Genomic DNA, 23,693 nt, shown 5'->3' with positions numbered 1-23,693 from the left:
GCGCCAGGTGTCTAATGGGACATCATCGTTCCATGGCTCTTGTTCGGTCAGATCTCCCTCCAGAAGACTCAGAACACTTTGTAAAGGCTGGTGACATCTAGTGGAAGCAATAGGAAGTGCCAAAATATTCCTAAACCCCTGTGTTTTTCAATGGGATAGGTTTAAAGTCAATACAACACATCAGGTATCCACTTCCTGTCAGAAAATGTCTCAGGGTTTTGCCTGCCAAATGAGTTCTGTTATACTCACAGACACCATTCAAACAGTTTTAGAAACTTTAGAGTGTTTTCTATCCATATATAATAAGTATATGCATATTCTAGTTACTGGGTAGGATTAGTAACCAGATTAAATCGGGTACATTTTTTTTATCCAGACGTGCAAATGCTGCCCCCTAGCCCTAACAGGTTAATTTGCATAGGAATTTACAGAAATATGCAAAGTTTCCAACTTTTGAATATTCCCCAAAATGTGCAACCCTAGTTTGGACCATGATAGTTTGTGATGTGGACAACAAGGAACTTGAAACTCTCGAACCCGCTACCGCCCCGTCAATGTGAATGGGGGCGTGTTTGGTCCTCCTTTTCCTGTAGTCCACGATCATCTCCTTTGTCTTGCTCACGTTGAGGGACAGGTTGTTGTTGTCTCTGACCTCCTCCCTAAAGATACAGGCATCCTTCTTAACTTAGTTGCCGGAGAGGAAGGAAACCGCTCAGGGATTTCACAATGAGGCCGATGGGGACTTTTAAAACAGAGTTTAATGGTTGTGATAGGAGAAAACTGAGGATTGTAGTTACTCCACAATACTAACCTAATTGAGAGTGAAAAGGAAGCCTGTACAGAATAAAAATATTCCAAAACATGCTTTCGGTTTGCAACAAGGCACTCACTAAATTAATACTGGAAAAAAACTTTTTGTCCTGAATAAAAAGTGTTATGTTTGGGGCAAATACAACGTATTATTGAGTATCACACTCCATATTTTCAAGCATAATGTTGGTTGCATCATGTTATGGGTATTCGTGTAATTTTTAATGACTGGGGAGTTTTCCAGGATAAAAAAATTAAAACGTAATGGGGCTAAGCACAGGCAAAATCCTCGGGGAAAACCTGGTTGTTTGTTTTCTACTAGACACTGGTGAATTAATCTCCCATTCAGCTGGACAATAACCTAAAACACAAGACCAAATCTACACTAGTTGCTTACCAAGAAGACAGTGAATGTTCCTGTGAGGCCGAGTTACAGTTTTGACTTAAATCTACTTTAAAATCTATGGCAAGACCTAGAAATGGTTGTCTAGCAATGATCAACAACCAATTTGACTAAGCTTGAAAGAGGTTTCAAAATAATAATGGGTAAAATGTTGTACAATCCAGGTGTGGAAAGCTCTTAGAGACTTACCCAGAAAGACACAAAGCTGTACTGCCAAAGGTGCTTATACAAAATATTTGCTCAGGTGTGTGTGAATACTTTTGTAAATGAGGTACTGAATTTTCAATATATTTGCAAAAATGTAAAAAATATATATTTTTCACTTTGTCATTATGTGGTATTGTGTGTAGATAAATGAATTTTTTTAAATACATTTTGAATTCAGGCTGTAACACTACAAAATGTGGAATAAGTTAAGGGGTAAGAATACTTTCTGAAGGCACTGTAATTGAGAAGACTAGGCAACCAGGCTTATTGGCACTTTGTGTGCGCTCGGCACGCGTGTGTTTACTTGCCTCCACTCTCACTTCCCGACAATTCCTCTCAGACGCAAACAAATGTAAACAACAAAATTGTGTCACAATACTGATGTAAAAATGGTCATTTAGAACGCAAAAACCAGCCCATTGTTATGTGGCAGAGCGTAATATAGTGCGTTGTAAGACATTCTAGTGACTTGGGTGAAATTGCTGCTGTAACACTGTAGGCTGTCAATAGACTAGCCTTGTTCAATCTATGGGAACATACACAGCAGACTCACTGTAAATCTCTATATAGCCTACGGGCCATTGGCTTTCATTATTTTAGATTATTAAAGTTTATGTCCACTGGGTTCACGGAAACCCTCTGTCCTGTTGGCCAAAACAGTCAGGGTAATGTTATGGATGGAGTAAAGGCCTGGGGCTGGGCCGCTGCTTTATTTGGTGGTGCTGCTGCTACGGCTCATGCCGTTAAGAGAACGAGAGACTGGCTGGCTCTGTTGTATAGAGGGATGGAGACATTTAGTAGTGGGTTGATGGAGTGGGATAGGAGTAGGGAGGAGAGAGAGTTGCTGTGGTCATGGAGGGGAGGGCAGTGGGGTTATCTTGACGGATCACTGGAGAGGAGACGCAGACAAAAAAACAATCCCATTTGGATTGGTTAGTCCGGAGAGAGTTGTCTGTGGCAAACTGTTATGCTTTCTGTCTTGACCTCTGTAAACCACATAGACAGCCGCACAGTTCTCTACTCTTGTCTTCTCATTGTCCATCAAGGTGTCTTTGCTCTGTTAGTCACTGTCTGCTCCATGAGGTTCTCCGGATACCAGTAATGTCTTGAATCTACAGTGAACTGTTGCGCTCCACCACTGTCAAATACATTATGCTTGGAAAAGGTATTGTTCCATGTAAAACAGTGCTAACCTCATGCAATTTAGTTGTGCCCGTAGTTTCTCACATCTGCAGTGCTATGAACGGTTGCACTCCTGAATGCTGCACCGCTGGTGTTAACAGAGTAGCATGTCAATAGTTCCAGAGAACTGCTTCAGGAGTAGGAAGTGGGGTGGTTGCTGTTCTTTCCATGAACACAGTGGTGTTTACCCCATTTAAGGAACTGAAACCCCCTGCAGGCTCTCAGCTGTGGTGTGCAGAGTTTAACAGGAGAGACACATGACACAGTTCTCAGGAACGCATGCACTGGCACACACACTGACAGACGCGCACGCATCCCAGTCAGGAACACACACAGACACACTTTGATTTGTCACATGCTTTGTAAATAACAGGTGTAGACTAACAGTGAAAAGCTTACTTACGGGTCCTTTCCCACAATTGATAACCTAACTCATTGCCCCCGTGTGTACAAGCCTCCTGGGCCTGAGGAGGCGCAAGTCAACCCCCGTCCTCTGTAAAAAGGGCCCAAAAACATCTAGAAAACTATTTGAGAGATTGCTGACATTGTTTTGGGGCTGCTTGCGTTAGGCCTGACTTGGGAAATGGTTCACATTTCTCCTCCTGCTGCTGCCTGGTGGCTCCAATCACACACACAGACGCACTATGCACATGCTCACAGACAGTCCCCTTCAATCGATAGTGAAGCACGGTGTCGGTATCGGTGTGATAATCTGGGCCAGTAAGCAGGGTTCCTAGGGACTGGTGGAGAGGAGGAGGTGTCTCTCCTTGCTGTCAGAACAACATGCCTCAACAGGCCCAACACCTTTTTACGCTTCTTAGAGGGGAAACACACAGGCACGTCATGTGACTGGAGTCACTATAGAAACGGCAGGATTATGATCCTCAAAGGGATATACCTGTCTTGTAGGAGGAGACAGGTGTGGTATAACTTGATTTAAAATAAACTGCTTCTCACTGCTTACTTTAGTTGCACTTATTGAAGTGTTCACACTTGCAAGTAGTGTGTGAGAGCTTTTAGCCCTCATAAGGAGTGTTTGATTATAGAAGGTCAAGTATTGCAGTCGTGTTGGTTGCTATATTTCTTTGAACCAAATCATTTGTAAATACTCATTTTACACTGAGTGTACAAAACACCTGCTCTTTCCATGACAGACTGACCAGGTGAATCCAGGTGAAAGCTATGATCCCTTATTGATGTCACTTGTTAAATCCACTTCAATCAGTGTAGATGAAGGGGAGGAGACAGGTTAAAGAAGGATTTTTAAACCTTGAGACATGGATTGTGTGTGTGTGTGTGTGCCATTCAGAGGGTGAAAGGGCAAGACAAAAAATGTAAGTGTCTTTCAACGGGGTGTGGTAGTAGGTGCCAGGCACAACGTTTTGAGTGTGCCAAGAACTGCAACGGTGCTGGGTTTTTCCACACTCAATAGTTTGTGTATCAAGAACGGTCCACCACACAAAGGAGCTCCTGCCATCTTGACACAACTGTGGAAAGCACTGGAGTCAACATTGGCCATCCCTGTGGAACGCTTTCGACACCTTGTAGAGTCCATGCTGTGATGAATTGAGGTTGTTCTGAGGGCAAAAGGGGGTGCAACTCAATATTAGGAAGGTGTTGTTAATGTTTTGTACACTGTGTACTCTAGTGGTTTGGTGAGGAAACAAAAACGTGATGTCCCTTGCGACATCAAGCACATCCACAAAGCACATGTCTGCGACTGTCCATTTAGTCCGTTCCATTTCCTTATCTTTAAATATAGTCAGTGTGACTTTAGGCCCATTTCCTCTCCCTCCTCCTTAGTCATAGAGCAGAGGAATTGGATTATGGTTGAATCAACGCAGCCCGGGGCAGTAAATGTGATTTAGTCTGGGTTAGCTCTGCTCTCTGATTGGATTAGAGACGGCCTGTGTCTGCTGCTGGTCACTGTCTTCAGACACTCAGGATGGGACCCAGGAGAGAGAGGGAGAGTGTGTGTGTATACCGGCCAGGGATTCCCCGTTAGATGCATACACACTTACGCGGACATGTAAACACATGCATGCATTCACTATGGCTGCCACAGTAATCCTATGAATGTGTAACTGACAATTATGGACAGTAAACGTGTGTATGGTATGTATGTATGTATTTTGTCATCGTCTCAATATATTCATTTTAGGAAGAGGGGGATTTGAACTTTAACGGTTTTCCGTGAGGAGGGTAAGGTTGGTCATTATTTTATGAGCAGAACCACATGGTCGGGAGTGAAATCTTTAAGGAAGTATGTCGTAGCTCAATCTTGAAGATTCATTAGAAGCGCAAATTTTTTTACAAATGAAAAAATGACCATGACTGTCATTTGCATGAGAATGAATCGTTACCCAAAATCACGGAATCGTCACAGCCCTAGCATTCACACTCAAGCACTCAAACTCACATGACACAGGCATGCACGTACACACACACACACACACACACACACACACACACACACATCCCTCAGTGGGCAGTGAGAAGGTCTGGTTATGTGTCTGGCTGGCTGGCGTCTCCACCACCCACAGCCTGCTGCTGTAGTGTGGCTGCTCTACTGATTAGTGCTGTCTCTCTCTGGTTCCATCAGCTTCATCAACATACTGTGGTTGTGTCTGTCAGAAGTGAACCTGTCCTTCATGGGTAGTGGTGCAGCCCCGACCTATAAGGCATATCATAGTCTTTTGACCATCTATTAGTAAGGTCATGAACTTTGCATGACGACGTATGACAACAGGTCGGAACAAACTCAACAGGTTGTCAGCAGGCCTTGTGGGCCAGACTTAAGGAGAACTAAGGTCCTGACTCCATTTGGCCACATCCTGGCGAGGGGCGGACGGTGAGGGTGTTTTCTGTCCTGCCTCGCCGCTGTGCGACTGGCCAAGCTAGCGTAGGCCCCTCTCCTCTCGGTGGAAACAGCCTGCCGTAGCTGAGCGGGGAATAGGAGGTGGAGGGGAGGTGGCCTCTGTTATTTTCAGTCCATTGTGTCTACTTCCTGTGGGCCAGTGGTTATTGGAGCAGGGTGTTAGACTTGACGGAGGTGGGGAGGAAAGGAACCAGACTTGGTCGACTCGACGCTGGCTGGCTGGCAAGCAGCTTGGATGACTAGCTACCACGCTCCTGTCTTCGCTTCCCTATACTCGTCTCCACGCCGAATCGGCACCACCAGGTAAAACATTGCCCCCTGATTTCGTTGGCATACTAGTGGTAGCCATGTTTTCCTCTTGTTGCTATGCAGGTTTTTTTTACTTGTTGTTGGGGAAATGATGTTGGACCACCCATGTCTGTCGGGTAACACCTACCCTCACTCAGCGCCTATGGTGCCCATTTCTTTCAAGTTGGACGTTGTAGATCGTCTGTCCGCGGCTTGTTTCTTTATCTGTTGCGTGTGGACAGTGTTTGCCGCCGCCGCTAAAAACCCAGTACCACGGGAGACAGGAAGTGGGCGGTGGAAGTGTGCCATCCGCCCTCTTATGTAAGGTGAAGCCTCCTCCAGGGCGGCCGTTGTAGGCGACGTGTATTATTTGAAGACAAGGAGAGGAAGCTGGGCAGTACCTGTGGTAATAACACCAGGTAATAACACACTCAATAAGAGCCTTTCTGTCTGGTAGCATTGGGCTAAACGGTAGACCTTTCTCAAGGGAGCTAAATCTCATTAGGTTTACTTGCATGTCCATGTCACCGGGGGTATTGAGTTTGTAACCTGCACTGTACAGTATATTATCTAACCTGTGTAATCGGTGTGTGAATCCGTTCCGCTCGGTATTGCATTGAGACAACCAAATGCTACACTTGTGGAGTTGTGGGGGCCCAAAGGGGACATAGATGGATGGACAGGACATCCCCAGTTCCCCTCACACTCAGGACAGGGCCCCTCTCCTAAAGGATTCCCTCTTCCCATGGGGGGGAGGGGGGGGGGGGGGGGGATCTATAGTTAGCCCTGACCAACGGACCCCTGCCGCTTGACAACGGAGGCAAAACAGGAAGTCTTTTTGCCGTGTGTGTGTGTGTGTGTGTGTGTGTGTGTGTGTGTGTGTGTGTGTGTCGGGAACAGATGACCAGGAAGATTAAAAAAAGAGGAGAAAAATGCCAACAAAGTGGAAACTTCCAGCAGCAAGGGATGGTTTTTCCTTGTGTGTTTGTCTCTCTATCTCCTCTCTCGCTCTCGTGTTTTTCTCTTCTAAAAGACCCTGTTTCCTGGTAAACATTGAGAGGGGGGGGGGTGTGTATTTGGTTTGGCGTTTGAGAAATGGATTAGTACCTACTGTTCAGTCAGTGGTTGTGTTTGTGTGTTCGGTCGCTGTGTGAGAACTGTTACTTAACCACGCTCTCTCAGCCGTGAACGATGGGAAATCAACCAACACGTTAATGTTTAAGCCCACTCACTCATAGTTAATGCTTTACCCGCCTTAGGCCTCTGCAGCCTAACCTGGACTGACTGGAGCTATACATACTGGGGGATGTGGTGGGGAGGGAGGATTTCTCCACTCTGGCAACCATCAACCCTGTCTGTCGCTGGGGGTTTCGGGTTGCAGGTGGTGAAGAAAACGCAACCAGTTCATAAGGGAGATAAAAACGGTCCTCGGTTTCTAAAACCAGGCCATTCCCACGGGACCGCTGTTTCTGTTCAGGGCTATTGATCTCCCGCCCTCCCTTGTTCTCTCTCGCCCTCTGCCTCTCTCTTCCCACCCCTACCCCTCTCATTCTCTCTCTCCCCTTCTCTTTCTCTGCCTTTCCTAATGAATGATTGTGGCCTGACCCCTGACTTCGAGCTCCTCTTGTCTCTGCCTTAAGAGTCCGTAACAGTCAGTCACGCAGCACTAGCCTAGCCTAGCCGTCACAGCAGCAGTAGTACGGCGTTGGGTGACAGTATGACAGGTGGACAGCAGCAGAGATGGGACATTGGGCTAGTAGGATCTGGTGGACAGGGGAACTGCCTCTAACTGGTCCTCTGTGGATAACGCCTCCCAGCTGACCAACACTCCCACAGACAGGTAAGAACTAAAGCACCTCGGTTATCTCAACTGGGAAGATGCAGAAGGTGTTGTTCCAGTAGTGCACACTTGTTGTCCCAAGACTACAGGAAAGCCTTTGAAGGTGTGTGTGTGTGTGTGTGTGTGTGTGTGTGTGTGTGTGTGTGTGTGTGTGTGTGTGTGTGTGTGTGTGTGTGTGTGTGTGTACTGTTTGGCTGGATAGCAGGGCTATCAAACATGAATTTGTGTTCTTTGGACTGTCAGTGTAGAGGGCGGTTGGGGGATTTGAGGTCCGACGGTGACGGCGCCTCGCTGGGTGTGAATTTCACAGCTGCACATCAAAGACTGTGGGACGGCGGAGGGAGGGAGGGAGGGAGGGAGGGAGGGAGGCTTGTTTTGTTCATCATGGTAGATCAATACACAGTGATCACATCCAGCCAGCCAGTGCAGCTCGGGGTCTGATGCATACAGCTATAGCACGGTACTGGAAGGTTATGTAGATGGGATGCTCTCTATGCATCGCCGCTTAGATACATCCCCTCAACAGGACATGGAATTGTAAGGTGAGGATGCTTCTCTTGCCATTGTTTGTGTGTAGGGCTTTTTGGCAGAATACTGTACCTTGGCTGTTTGGTCACTTCATTGTTAACGTCATATGAAAACAAGATGAGAGAAGTGGAGCTCCTTTTTTCCCCGTTGTTAGGTTTATTTTTTAATTCTGCTCTCGCAACATCGCAGAAATCATCATTAGTCAGTCTTAGTCTCAGCAAAGCAAACGTTTTATGAACTCTGCGTGGGGGGGGGGGTTTGGGTCGCCATGTTCTCCAGTCTGTCTCCATTGTCATTGCGACCTCATGTGTATGAAGACTTATGCTGATTCCATGCCTTTTTCTGTTGCTGTTAGCAGTGCTCTGCATAAACTGTAGGCTATTTATACAGCTGGCCTTTCCCTTACAGAGAGGAGGAGGAGAGAGGATCGTCCTTATGTTACACGGCAGATGTAGGTCCCCGGCCAGTGTATTTCCAGGGGGAGGAAAGTGTTTAAGGTCACAGTATATGATGACGACATTAGATGGACTGGCCACTGTTTTTCTTTCTGATGTTGGCCCTTATTCAGAAGAGCCTGTCCAGGTCTCAAATCTTGTCCCCTGGCTATTTGTACATCTCTGTTGTGTTAATGACCAGTGTAGGAAGAAATGAATAGAGCACTGAGAAAGGAGTTGGATGTGATCTTAGTTTTGTAGTCCTATTCCCCAGCAGGATGAGCTCTCTCGCTCTCGCTCTTTCGCTCTCTCTCTCGCTCTGGAGTAAGAGCTAGACTGTTGATAAACAGCGTGAGGATGCGGGTCTATATATACTGCAACTCAGGCTCAAGGAGTTAGCCTGCTAACGTGCCTAAATATTCTGAAATAACTTTTTTTAGAAAGATAAGCTTGAAATGGGCGTGGTCTACTTAAACTCAACAGCCAAAAACGCATATCTAAGTTCAACTTCCTTTTTATCAACCAGAAAATAAACTTTCTGGTTGTTTATCAAAGTTAGCTGGCTAACTCATTGGTCTTGCTTGGTAGTATACCCCTCTGGTGTTAGCCTACACCTGGCATGGTTGTTGTTTACAAGGTCGCTGTAATAGGTCACGGGTGCTCCTCAGCCCATTCCTCCTCCGTGTCTTTCCTTACCAGTATGACTTTATTTTTCTCCCTCCTTTTTCCCTCTATTTTGCTTAAACACACACAGGAATTGAGGGGGAATCTCCATGATTCATATTAGCCTAGAGCTGTGTATTGTAAGTGTGTGGCCTCCTCACCCCTGTCTCTCCACCTTCATCAAGCCTGCTGCTGGCTCACATATCAGCTCAGGTGCTGGAGATGGGAACCAGGGACTGACTCTCTGTAGAGGGGTTGTGTTAGGGCTATGGGGCAATCAATCTATGGTTCTATGGTGGTTTTCCTGGAGACAGCGTTACCTAATGACCTCAGACTGGATGTGGTAGTCGTCCCCCCCCCATTTGTGGTTTTCAAATACGGTTTTCTTTTCTCCTGCTTGTGATGTGGGAGAGGTTTTTATTGGAAGCAAAATTAGTTTGAACTGAAGTTTTATAACTGACCCAATGTCAGGTTAATCACGATGGGTTGGCTCAAATGTATTTATTTTTCCTGTTTCATTGTAATGCCTCAAATTAGCCAGTTAAACAGAGCAATTTATGCAGTGATGGAAAGAAGGTGAGAAGGTATAAAAAGTAAGCACCTTAGTCAATATGCACAGAGCTGCAGTCTAGACTGTCATGCGTGACCACTCCCTGGGTGCTTGGCAACGTCACTCGCTGTGTGCCTTTTTTTAGAGGGCCACTCCTATTCTATTTGGACAAAAATCCCCTTTGCCCCTCGTATGTGTTCTAAATGAGCGCGTAGACTTTGTGCCCATAGAATATTCTGTTAAAGGCAGGCAAAGCCTCCACTCTCTTACCTAGCCCCCTGTTTCAATCAATTATCAACAAAGTGAAATCTGTGTTTGGTTTTAAATATGAACTCTTTGTTCAGTTCATGCTAGTCCATTTCATACCAGTCAGTCGACACTAGTGGACTTGAGAGGATCACAGTCCGCCCCAGTAACTCCCCTCAGTAAGAGTGTTTTGGTGGCGTAACAACACGAGAGTGCCTCTGACAATTTGCTATGAAATGACCCGCTGTAAACCACCAAAACAGAGCAGTGAATTTAACAGATGTTTTTAATAATTAACATTCAGGATAATGTGTATCCAAGTCTTTACTGTGTTGTGGTGTCAACAAATTGCACATCCTGCATTCACTGGACATATTCATTAGTTTAGGAAACGATCAGTAATAAACAGCGCAACGCGGAAGTGTCCATTTTCACTTAGCAACGGAGCTGATAAAGAGAGGAGGTAGAGAGGTGACGCTCTAGCAGGGGCCGTGTGTGTGTGTGGGGGGGGGGGGGGCTACTGTGAGTGTGAGCGAGTGACATGGGGAACAGGGAGGGAGGGAGGGAGAGACGAGCGACCGCAACCAGCCAATCAGACGTGTTCTATAGTAGACTAATAGTATAGCGTGAGTCCTACACAGTTACAAACAACTCCGTTTAGAATATAAACGTAGCAGCCTACTGTTGAACTTGGTCATTGTAGCCTAACCTTCTCCTTTCATTTATAATTCCAATATATCAAAAAAATCCCCACATGGAGGCTCTGACTGTACCCTATTGCCGCTTTGATGACTTATGATTGGCCAACAACAAGAAGCTACGCTCACCACTCTCGTGAAAAGCAAAGAGCTGCAGTCTCACGGTCTCGCTCTCTCTTTGTCATGGGAAACACATGTTTACATTGCCAAAGCAAGTGAAATGGGTAATAAACAGTAAGAAATGAACAGTAAACATTACTCTCAAGTTTCAAATGTCATATTATGGGTATATACAGTGTTGTAACAATGTGCAAATACATTGAACAAAAATATAAACAACATGTAAAGTGTTGATCTCATGTTACTTGACTGAAATAAAAGATCTCAGAAATGTTCCATATGCATTTCTCTCAAATTTTGTGCACATATTTGTTTACATCCCTGTTAGTGAGCATTGTATCCTTTTGTCAAGATAATACATCCACCTGACACCAAGCTCTGGTGGACATTCCTGCAGTCATCATGCCAATTGTGCGCTCCCTCAAAACTTGGGACATCTGTGGCATTGCGTTGTTGTGACACAACTGCACATTTTAGTGGCCTCTTATTGTCCCCAGCACAAGGTGCACCTGTGTAATGATCATGCTGTTTAATCAGATTCTTGATATGCCACACCTGTCATGTGGATGGATTATCTTGGCAAATGGGAGAAATGCTCACTAACAGTGATATAAACAAATATTTTAGAGAAATAAGCTCTGTGTGTGTATTAAACATTTCTGGGATCTTTTATTTCAGCTCATGAAACATGGGACCAGCACTTTACATTTTGGGTTTATATTTTTGTTCAGTGTAAGAGGGGGCTGTGTTCTGTTAATGGGGAGTGTTTGGCGACCAGGCCCGGGAGGAAACCGACCACGCAGACCGTGCCGTCTCCAACCTCTCTTTATTGGCCGTGCAGGAACAGGACCATAAACTGCACAGGAAGGAAGACTTCGCTGGCTCAGGATTCAGGAGATTGGTTGAAGTCTGAAGATGTGACACTGGCTGGAAAAATAATAAAATCCTGCTTCTTTGTCTGCAAGGAATGTGGCTGTCTTATTGAGAAGCAGAAGTGTTGGTCTTTTAGTTACTGGTAGTGCTGAGATGTTTTTTGTGGTTGTGATTAGGCCTGTGAAGGTTAATGGAATGACCGCACTCACGAATAAAAATTTGAATAGTATAATTTTTTGGGGGTGCACATTTTCTTCTCCTCCTCTGCTCCTGACTGTGGGGGGGGGGGTGGCCCGAGCAACCAGGCCCAGGAGGAAACTAACCGAGCACAGGAAGTAAGACTCTTAGCTGGCCCAGGATTCAGGAAATGGGTTAAAGTCTCAAGAAGTGACACTGGGCATGTTTACATGCACATTAATATTTCGATATCAAACTGATTATGGCAGAGTATGGCATTAGTCACGTAAACACCTTTATCTGCTTGTCTTAATTGGGTTAAGGTGGGTTAAGGCGTTCCAGCTGTGTATTTGATCTGCGTATGTGCCAGCACCGGTAGCGCAAGCCTCATATGAAGTGTGTTTCGGAAGAACTTAGTATTCACACTTGGTCAATTTCAGCCAATTTTTGTCGACTCGTGTCTCAGCACATTGGTAGCTTAATTTGTTGTGCGGTGTGAGCACTCCATTTTGAGAGGTGGCCTGAGTTCCGTTCACTTGAATTACCAGATCCGGTTCCCTTTTGTTTTAGGGCAATGTGAACACAGCTCCCCAGGTTCGGGATTCGTCCCGCACCACACACACACCACAGCGACACTGTTTACCCGACCATAACCCCTCACATTGGTGCCACAACAAAGAGAAGATGTGTGGGTTTGCAGAACAAAACGTGTCCCGTTTTTGGATATTGATTAACCATTGTCGAGTATGCACAGGAATTCCAAAATATGTGTGGCGTTTTTAGTTCAAGATTATTTGTTGGCAATATGTGATCTATAGTATAGGCTTAGAGCTTCATAAGCTGTTTATTGATTGATTGGTTTGAATAGTGTGAGAAGACGACATATTTGGTGTCATAACAGGGTACAAAATCTATCTGTAGTTGTCACATACAAACGTTATGTCTGAACTGCGAATCGAATATTCTTTGCAAAAATAACACGGTCACTGTAGTAGAATGTTTTATTTTGTCAATTTTCTGCGTTTATTCAAGTCCAATGAGGCAGCCTGATGTCAGATCTGTCCACAACAGGATTATTAGGGACCTTTTTCTGCTTGTAAAGCATGTAAACGTGTCTTACTGAAAAGGGAAGGGGATATCTAGTCAGTTGCACAACTGAATGCGCTCAACCGAAATCTCTAACGCATTTAACTCAACCCCTCTGAATTGCCCGGGGAGCAGTTGTTGTTGGGCGTTAACTGCCTTGCTCAAGAGCAGAACGGCAGATTCCTACCAGCGACTTTTTGTCTTTCAGTTTGTCTTTTAGTCACTGTTAGTGCTGAGGAGAATTTTGAAAATGTGGTTCTGATAAGTTGTGTGTGTGAAACGATGACCATATCCTTGTTCTCAAAGGGGAGGAAAAGAGACCGTCAATATTAGAGGAAGACTCTCCCCATGACTGCTGAAGTCAGTTATCCATCAATGTCAGTGAAATGAAACATGATCAACTTTTATAGTGGAATGGGAACTGGTGTGTGTGTGTGTGTGTGTGTGTGTTTGCTTTTCAGAGATGCTCTTGGGTAATCATTTCACTATCTTTCCAAATATATGTGTTGTGGTGCATTTAAATGTTTTAACACACACACACACACACTCCACCCCTGCCTGTGTCTGGCCCTCCCCCTCTGATTTAGTGGTGGGTTGGTGGCTGCTGCTTTCTGCTGTGTGCTGCTGGCAGTTAAGGAGGTCTGGGACCACCTGATTACACTACACAGGAAGTCAGAGGAGGGAGAGGTCACACTGCAGCCCCGCGCAACACACTGCACCTCTCCATAAAGACAGGAGAGCAGACAACAACACACTCACACTTTAACCAGACGCTCAAGGAGACTCATCAAAACCCCGCGCAGAACTCGTAAGGTACAGTAAAAGGGAACGCTCGGTCTCCTGTGTGTTTGTTTGGACAGTGTGTCAGCCAGGGGAGGTAATATCAAATACATAGAGATTGTGTGCGTGCAAGTGGATTAAAGCTGCCAAGAGGGTTGCTGGGAGAGGCCAGGTGAGATGACTGAAACTCACCTGTGGAGTGTGTGTGTGTGTGTGTGTGTGTGTGTGTGTGTGTGTGTGTGTGAGACAGTGGAGCAGCATGGGCTGAAACTCTCTCGTCTGTGGTGGAAGGCGTTTGGGGTGGAAGAACGGGGTCACAGAGTGGTCGAGGTGTTTTGCGGTCACCTTTTTGGCCTGATCCCTCAATCTAACTGGAGCTTCTGCTCCTGCTGCTTTGTATTTGACAGGGTCTGTCTCGTTGACATTGGGCGACATGCGAGAGACTGGCGAAAGGAGGACCAGGCAGCCATACACTAACTGAACAAATAGATCCAGATGTTTATTCTATTCAGTTGTTGGAGGGAGTACTATTAAATCCACTCATGCTTGTTGAGGTGTTAGCTCAGTATTTTATTACTGATTGAAAACCAATGGCTTTACAATAGCTGTGAACTGACACTTGCCACCTTTTTGTTTAACTATTTTATTTTGGCCTCCTATGTCTGTTTATGACATGAACTGTACCAGCGGTTTAGATGGGTTTTGAATTCCCCTAACGACTGTGCCAGGTTGGACAGAGCCAGATGCTGACAGTGCTAGCACAGAGACCGTTTTCTCTCTGTTCGGTCTCTCTCCCTCCTCGGTCTCAAACTGCCATCGCTCCTCCAGCTCCCAGCCCTCATTTCCTGCCCCCGCGTGGCGCTTTCTCTTTCCCTCTTTCCTTCTCTCTCTTATTCTCTGGCTCTGTGTGTCTGTCTGCAGGGGCGGCTGGCCCGCACCCTGTAACTCTGTCTCTCTTCTCTCTCCCTGGGTTCCTGTCTGGCCAGGGAGGACTGTTAGGACACATACCGACTCCCACTGATTAGAACAGAAACAAGGGAGGCCTTTTCTCACTTCAGAGGAACCTTGAATAAACTCACATTGTGGCAGTTGGGTGGTTTGTCAAAAGCCTTTCGACACACTGACAGTTACCTTCCCTAGTAGAACACTATGTGAAAACACTGTTCAATGTATCAGCACCAGTATCATCACTCTGTTTTGTTTCCCCAAACCTCTAGAGGTGCCATACTCGTGTCTTTGTGTGCCCAATTTGCCTTTAAAAGCAGATCCATGACCTGTTATGTTGTTGCTAGTGATTTAAAGTGACAGTTGCTGGCAGGCAAAGCTGATCCAAGGTCACATGTTGATGGCAGTGGATAACAGGAGAAGGGACTGACCACTGACCACCAGTCTCCAGGCAGCTGGACCTCAGGCCTGCCTGCCTGCTGATGGAAGTCCCCTTTCCCTCCAGCTGGGAGGGGGATGACGCCTGGACAGACACTCAGCCAAAGGGCATACACACTGCTCGAGCGTCAACTGGCCTTCGCTGACCGCCATATTATCTCTTGTGGCCTATGAGGATGTAAAAATAGCTGTTTAGCAGCAAGAATCTTAGACATGCTCAGAAAACAAAGACTGATTTATGCAAGCTGCTGGGCTAAGCATAGAGAGGCTTTTGTGCCCCCAACCTCCCTCTCTCTCCAGACCTCATCACCAAGGCCGCGAGCGCCAAAACCTCTGACGCTCTCTAATACTCTACTTTAAAAACGGGCATTGTTTGGGACGGCCTTGGGGTCCTTGCTGATTTTGGCTTGGCGTACCACAACGGTGTACGCGATTGCATTTGTTTATAAGCCCTGACGTTGGACTGTGGCGTCATTCAGAATGTGTGGTTGGCTTCAGGACATTTTTGAGTAAGCAGAGAGCTATTTACAATAATAATAATAAAAAAAATGTTTATCCTTATCTGGTGGTGGGGGTTGATTCTCACTAGTGCTTTCACTTCTAGTTCTACTAATACTATTTCCAGCAGGTCTGTTTTTATCGGTTTCTTCCAAGTCATTACTGGAAGGCTTGACTTATATACCTGTTGCAACACTGAGCTTTTATTGAGGACAGCATTATGATGAATGCCAGAGCCAATAGTATTGCAACTGAATGCGTCTCGCATCTGTCATGAACACGGAACAGGAAAAGTTCCAGAATGGCTCCTCCCACTCTCTTTCCCTTTTCCCAGCACTGTTGCACAAACGGTCCTGTGGCCTGCCTGCCTGCATGAGCAGATCTATAAGAAAAACAACAAATGCTCCACTACCCGGAATGCCCCATAGAATCCAGGCTACATATGCTCTGAAACGCGCTTGATTAGAACACATGCTTGCTGGGCAAACAAGATCTCAATGAGTGTTATTCTGTTGAAATGACCTGCGTTTGCACGGCACCGTCTTTGTTTGTGGGACCTTCAAAGAACAGTTAATCCGTTCACAGTCTGGAAAAGCAAAGCGTAATCAGAGGCAAACCAACCAATGTGTGAGAGATGACTGCAGCGTATTGCTGTGTGGTTTTTAATAAGAATGGCCAATGACGTGCGTACACCGTGGACGTGTTCTGTGGGTTTTCCTCATCTTTTTCTATCCTGGTGCTGGAGCGGAACCCGACTTGAGAACAAACAGACCTGTTTGTTCAAGGTAGAGGGAGCGAGATGGAGAGCGGGAGGGAGAGAGGAACAAGTTAATAGTTTGGTTTACAGGCAGAGCTGAGAGGAGGTTGTTGTCGAATGGGGGGTGGCAGCTGAAGAACACTTCGTTCTCAGGTTACCGCACCTGACGCCTCAACTAGCTCCCTGCTCCTTTCTCCCTGGCTGCCTCTCTCCCACAAGACTCCACTCTATCCACCACAACACATGGCTGGAACAGAGGCTGCTACTGTTAGTCAGGGCTAGAGAGATGCAGTTGAAGTCAGAAGTTTACATACACATAGGTTGGAGTCATTAACCTCTTACATCTAGACGTTCCGCTAGCGGAACACCGCTCCATTATCCAATGATAGGGTGTGGCGCGAAATACAAACTCCTCGAAAATCCGAAAACTTCCATTTTTCAAACATATGACTATTTTACACCATTTTAAAGACAAGACTCTCCTTTATCTAACCACACTGTCCGATTTCAAAAAGGCTTTACAACGAAAGCAAAACATTAGATTATGTCAGGAAAGTGCCCAGCCAGAAATAATCAGACACCCATTTTTCAAGCTAGCATATAATGTCACAAAAACCAAAACCACAGCTAAATGCAGCACTAACCTTTGATGATCTTCATCAGATGACACTCCTAGGACATTGTTATACAATACATGCATGTTTTGTTCAATCAAGTTAATATTTATATCAAAAAACAGCTTTTTACATTAGCATGTGACGTTCAGAACTAGCATTCCCACCGAACACTTCCGGTGAATTTACTAAATTACTCACGATAAACATTCACAAAAAACATAATTATTTTAAGAATTATAGATACAGAACTCCTTTATGCAATCGCGGTGTCCGATTTTTAAAATTGCTTTTCGGTGAAAGCGCATTTTTCAATATTCTGAGTAGATAGCCCGGCCATCACAGGCTAGCTATTTTGACACCCACCAAGTTTGGTACTCACCAAACTCAGATTTACTATAAGACAAATTGGATTACCTTTGCTGTTCTTCGTCAGAATGCACTCCCAGGACTTCTACTTCAACAACAAATGTTGGTTTGGTTCCAAATAATCCATAGTTATATCCAAATAGCGGCGTTTTGTTCGTGCGTTCAAGACACTATCCGAAGGGTAACGAAGGGTGACGCGCCGGCGCGTTTCGTGACAAAAAATGTCAAAATATTCCATTACCGTACTTCGAAGCATGTCAAACGCTGTTTAAAATCAATTTTTATGCGATTTTTCTCGTTAAATAGCAATAATATTCCGACCGGGAGTCGTTGTTTTCGTTCAAAGACTGAAAATGTAAAATGTCCTCTTCACGTGCACGCGCGCACCCGTCTAATTGTTCTCAGATCGACCACTATCCAAATGCGCTACTGTTTTTCAGCCAGAGACTGCGGAGTCATCATTCAACGTTCTGGCGCCTTCTGAGAGCCTATGAGAGCCTTAGAAAGTGTCACGTTACAGCAGAGATCCTCTGTTTTGGATAGAGATGACAAAGAAGGCCAAGAAATGGTCAGACAGGGTACTTCCTGTACAGAATCTTCTCAGGTTTTGGCCTGCCATTTGAGTTCTGTTATACTCACAGACACCATTCAAACTGTTTTAGAAACTTTGGAGTGTTTTCTATCCAAAGCTACTAAATATATGCATATTCTAGTTTCTGGGCAGGAGTAATAACCAGATTAAATCGGGTACGTTTTTTATCCGGCCGTGAAAATACTGCCCCCTATCCATAACAAGTTAACTCGTTTTTCAACCACTCCACAAATTTATGTTAACTAACTATAGTTTTGGCAAGTCGGTTGGGACATCTACTTTTGCATGACACAAGTAATTTTTCCAACAATTGTTTACTGACAGATTCATTAACTTATAATTCACTGTATCACAATTAGAGTGGGTCAGAAGTTTACATACACTAAGTTGACTGTGCCTTTAAACAGCTTGGAAAATTCCAGAAAATTATGTCATGGCTTTAGAAGCTCCTGATAGGCTAAATGACACCAATTGGAGGTGTACCTGTGGATGTATTTCAAGGCCTACCTTCAAACTCAGTGCGTCTTTGCTTGCCATCATGGGAAAATCTAAATAAATCAGCCAAGACCTCAGAAGAAAAATTGGAGACCTACACAAGTCCATCCTTGGGAGCAATTTCCAAACGCCTGAAGGTACCACATTCATCTGTACAAACAATAGTACACAAGTATAAACACCATGGGACCACGCAGCCGTCATACCACTCAGGAAGGAGACGCGTTCTGTCTCCTGGAGATGAACGTACTTTGTTGCGAAAAGTGCAAATCAATCCCAGAACAACAGCAAAGGACTTTGACGATGCTGGAGGAAACAGGTACAAAAGTATCTATATCCACAGTAAAACGAGTCCTATATCGACATAACCTGAAATGCCGCTCAGCAAGGAGGAAGCCACTGCTCCAAAACCACCATAAAAAAGCCAGACTACGGTTTGCAACTGCACATGGGGACAAAGATCGTACTTTTTGGAGAAATGTCTTCTGGTCCGATGAAACAAAAATAGAACTGTTTTGCCATAATGATCATAGTTATGTTTGGAGGAAAAAGCCGAAGAACACCATCCCAACCGTGAAGCACGGGGGTGGCAGCATCATGTTGTGGGGGTGCTTTGCTGCAGGAGGGACTGGTGCACTTCACAAAATAGATGGCATCATGAGGAAGGAAAAATGTGGCTATGTTGAAGCAACATCTCAAGACATCAGTCAGGAAGTTAAAACTTGGTCACAAATGGGTCTTCCAAATGGACAATGACCCCAAGCATACTTCCAAGGTTGTGGCAAAATGGCTTAAGGACAACAAAGTCAAGGTATTGGAGTGGCCATCACAAAGCCCTGACCTCAATCCTATAGAAAATTTGTGGGCAGAACTGAAAAAAAGTGTGCGAGCAAGGAGGCCTACGAATCTACACCAGCTCTGTCAGGAGGAATGGGCCAAAATTCACCCAACTTATTGTGAGAAGCTTGTGGAAGGCTACCTGAAACATTTGACCCAAGTTAAACAATTTAAAGGCAATGCTACCAAATACTAATTGAGTGTATGTAAACTTCTGACCCACTGGGAATGTGATGAAAGAAATAAAAGCTGAAATAAATGATTCTCTCTACTGTTATTCTGACATTTTACATTCTTAAAATAAAGTGGGGATCCTAGCTGACCTAAGACAGGGAATTTTTACTAGGATTAAATGTTAGGAATTGTGAAAAACTGAGTTTAAATGTATTTGGCTAAGGTGTATGTAAACTTCCGACATCAACTGTATATCTCTGGGTTGGGTCTGTGCCTGGTCTTTTCCCCTTGGACTGCTCATTGTTTCTTTATGGGTTAGGTTAGGCTATGTAGTCCATATGAGAGGGGTTTGGTCGTACGTCACCTCCAAGTGACCTAGTCTGGAAGAAAAGCAGTCACTGTCTGCAGACTGGCGGGCCTGAAAATATGTAACCCTGTTCTTTGTTAGTGTCACCAAGCCATCTTGTTATTTGTTATGGCATCATCGATACCCTGACCTCTTCTCCCCTCTCCACTCGTTTCCTCTCCCTCCCTCCTTCTCCATGCTCATTCCTGCCTCCTCTCTGGTTTTGTCCTGTCTCTCTCGGGTTCTCTCCTCCTCTCCTCTGTCTCTCTCTCTGGGCTTGGATAGAAGCTGTTTTCAGAGGAACAAACGGAGAGGCTGTTCCCAGCCGGGGATGAGTCAGTGCAGCTGGCTGCAGGTCACACGCCCCCGGCGCCCTCTCTCGCTCTCTCTCCCTCTTTCTCCATCCCACCTCCGCCAAGATTGCCTTTGCTGGGCCCAGCGCTAAATGCTAACACACCCAAAGTCACTGAGGGAGCTATGCTAGGCTTATACTGCTAACAACCACTCCAGAGTCACTGAGGGAGCTAGGCTATTATAATGCTAATAACATGTGAGTTGTGCCAATGCTATGCTACAAATGCGTAATCGCTGTTAGCCCTATGATTTTGCTAATACCAAACCCAGAAAAACAGAATAAATCTATTGCATTCCACAAGTCTGATTTTAAGCAGAGAGTTCTATGCTAATGCTAACAACAATCTGAGTAAGGGATAGTTCCAGGCTAATACTGACAACTGACTCAGTCATGGGAGCAAAGGGTTCAGGACACTATCATCCAGACGTTTCCTTTCATAAATCAACAGACTTTAATACGCTGCTCTTTTGTCAGTCTCTCCCTTTGAAACTCTTAAGAGAAAAGATGGTTTACAATTACATAATTATTCAGGTCAAGACCGTAAAACAATCTGACCTCCCCTCACCCCTTACTAAGCACACACAATGGCCGAAAGGGATATTTCGTGAGGCACCTGCTGTCTTGAGTGCAGGAGAGAGACCATAAAAAAACATAGCTGCTCCATCCATTTAAAGTTAACATATGCTCTTGTTTTGAACCAGAGAGAGGGAAAGAGAGGGAGAGAACACTGGACCAGAGGGGTAATGCTCTCCACTACGACACTTGCTTAACCCATTAGCCCGGCCGCTCAGACATAATAGCCCCAGAGATAACCACAGGGCGTGTGAGCCTTTAGACCTCATGCAGTTTCCACCTCCCGGAGTATCATCTAGGCAGAGGCATTATGACCTGTTCTGGCCCTTGGAGCACTGGGAAGTGGGAAGGAAGGGAATCCCAATCCATCTGGTAATGACTAGATGGGGAAATGAGGAAAGTGGCTTTTGATGTGGCTGAGGTTGGTTAGGGTTTACCATAGCTTCAATAGTGAGTGACATCACTCCCCTGCAGAAACTGAGTCTCAGCCATTACGATGCATTTAATTGATGTACTTTGAAAGGTGAGGCAATGGCAACGTTTTCAGCGGTCAATTGCCTTTGTAGATTGCAACCTTATTTCCTCAAAACAGTAATTATCTACTTTTTACGAGACTTGTATGTACTCACTACAGTAAGTCGCTCTGTATGAGCGTCTGCTAAATGACAACATTTCAAAGAATGTAAACTTGGCCTTGATTTTTGTTTTCATATTGTACCAACCCACGTGCTTTCACTAGGCAGCATAGGCCTGCAGTGTTAAATATAATGGAGCAGGTGAGAGGTGGTTGTTGTCTGTCTGACTGTGTTGTAGCTAGGCAGAATGCTGTAGCTGACAGACACTGTAACCCTGTGTTGGTGGCAGTGCCAGCAGCACGAGGGGTGGTTGCCCGGGACTCTGCCCTGACATGTTTGTGACACACACTGAACACAAGCCAGCGTGCCTGGCTTAGTCTTTCCTCTCAAAGGTAGCAGCTGTGTGTGTTTATATGTGGAGTTGGGACAGCCGGGCTCTGGTCACAAATTCCTACACAAACAGCCCCAGTAACCTCTGTAATCAGTTATGTAACCCAGTCAGTCGGTGGGTTATGATTCGTCTCGTGGTGTTACGTTGGTTCGCTACACTTATCAGGACAGATTAAACCCTTAATTTCCTGGTTTACTGTAGTGCATATCCGATTCCAGTGCCAAGTTTGTTTTCGGTCTTCTTTTGTGTGTATCTCCTGTTCTTGGCTCATGCCTGGGTGAGTCAGTTGATTACTCCTTGTTTGAGCTGCTGACATCTTAACACCCCCCCCCCTGAACCATTCACCACACCACCTGGCTCAATGTGGGAATATCTGTTCAATATGCAGTTAGGCCCTTTATGAAGAGGCAACCAAGCTAAAGTTTGCTGTAACAGCTATATAATAGACAGCTAATTTCCCCCGCAAGACTAGCACCATGGCTAAATCCCTGACATGTCCAACCAAACACTGTCAGTTTCCACTATTAAGACCAACCCAAGAGCTTATGGTTAGCAGTGGCTATGTGGTTAGTGCCTCCTGTTGTCGTTCCAAATGGACTCGACTCCGCTGTTCCAGCCCAATGAGTCTGACGGTCCAGCAGGGCACACGCTGTGCCACATTAGACCTCGTTGGCACACGAGCCAGGGCCCATTTCACACTTACAAATGACTTCAGCGTCACCTTTCGCCTGCTAGTCAGTCGCTGGCGCTGGTATCCTAGGAACAACACCGTCCTATATGTTCAATTGACGGTTCTCGCTTTTGCTCCAAATGCTACTGTGGCAGACATCCAAAAAGCCCTAGACCTGCCTTGCTTAAAGCTGAACTATTTGTTTGAAACAATAAAGCCTCCACCCGCCTCTGTTTTGTTAAGGAATGGACCTAAAGAAGTAGAACCACTCATTCATAGAGCTATGGATGCAAGGACTGACCAGCCATGATATCAAAATGATAGTTTTAACCATGTTTTGAGGATTGTTTGTTTACATTTACTTAGTTAACAAACATTGGCGTAAAACAAGCTGATATTTTGGGTGCTGATGGGTTGACAGTTGAACTAGGTTAATGGGTATATATCATACATTTATAAGACCAAAAATGATTAACGCAATTAAGGATTCTAGCTTTAACTCTCAAACCATCAGATATGTAGAGTATATGGATGTGTTTAAGTGTGCCATTTATCTACCCTGGAGGACCATCCGTAGCCATCGGTGCTCTTAAAGGCTCTTCAGGTGCATTAGCTACCTTTTTTAATTGCAATAGAATTAGCCCTCGTAAGTGCAGGAAGAAGCTACTATGTAGTTAGCAATGATAAAGAATATATTGAATATTATGTTGCTGGGCCCATATTCACATAGTATCTCAAAGTAGGAACGCTGATCTAGGATCCAGGTCTGGCCTGTCTATGTAATCATATTCATTAAGATCTATCTAAAAGGTTGAAACTGATCCTAGATCAGCAGCAGTCCTACTCCAAGGCGCTGCCGTCTCACGGTTGTTAAACACTAGCCAGCTCCTCCAGCTGTCTGGCCTCATTTCTAGCTACAGTACCGGAGCATGTCATTAATCACTGTCCTCAATGGCGGCATAATGTCCCATTCTTCTTCCCCTTCCAGAACATTCTTTGATTAGGATTGGAGCTCGGTGGAACTCCCCAACCAGCTGGTGCGCTTATCCTCCACTTTCACTGTTACATCATTTGGTTGTTTATTATGAGAGGTGCCACAGTTAGACTATGTAATAGACGTTAGTATGTTAGAACAGTCGAGGGCGGTTGCACAGAGATTAAGCCTACGCCTGGACTACTTTAAATAGCTTTCAAAGAAGTTTCTCCATTATAAACACTAAGTACAGGAGTGGTGTTAATCTGGGTCTGTGTGTATCACTATAATAAACCAGACGCTAGGCTACGTCATGCTGTATGATGTG

At 45.1% G+C, this 23,693-nt stretch overlaps 1 protein-coding gene across 13 annotated transcripts in view; it reads left to right on the top strand.

The window, feature by feature from the left end:
• LOC106602350 (GRB2-associated-binding protein 1) overlaps nucleotides 1–23,693 on the top strand; it is a 107,236-nt gene that overhangs the window by 59,181 nt on the left and 24,362 nt on the right. Inside the window, exon 1 of one of the 13 annotated variants that reach the window (XM_082974165.1) lies at nucleotides 5,674–5,783. The exons of 9 other annotated variants lie outside the window; for them this stretch is intronic. The gene's annotated coding sequence lies outside the window, so the exon portion shown is untranslated. Of the gene's footprint in view, nucleotides 1–5,673; nucleotides 5,784–7,354; nucleotides 7,609–8,032; nucleotides 8,151–13,577; nucleotides 13,797–23,693 lie in introns of those variants that run through there. 3 more of the 13 variants (XM_045716565.2, XM_045716567.2, XM_045716563.2) reach the window with 3 other exon arrangements.

The sequence above is a fragment of the Salmo salar genome, chromosome 04, assembly GCF_965601325.2.
Source record: "Salmo salar chromosome 04, fSalSal1, whole genome shotgun sequence".
NCBI classification, from domain to species: Eukaryota; Metazoa; Chordata; class Actinopteri; order Salmoniformes; family Salmonidae; genus Salmo; species Salmo salar.
Note: the sequence above shows the minus strand (reverse complement) of the source record. Positions and strands in the feature narration are given on the sequence as shown.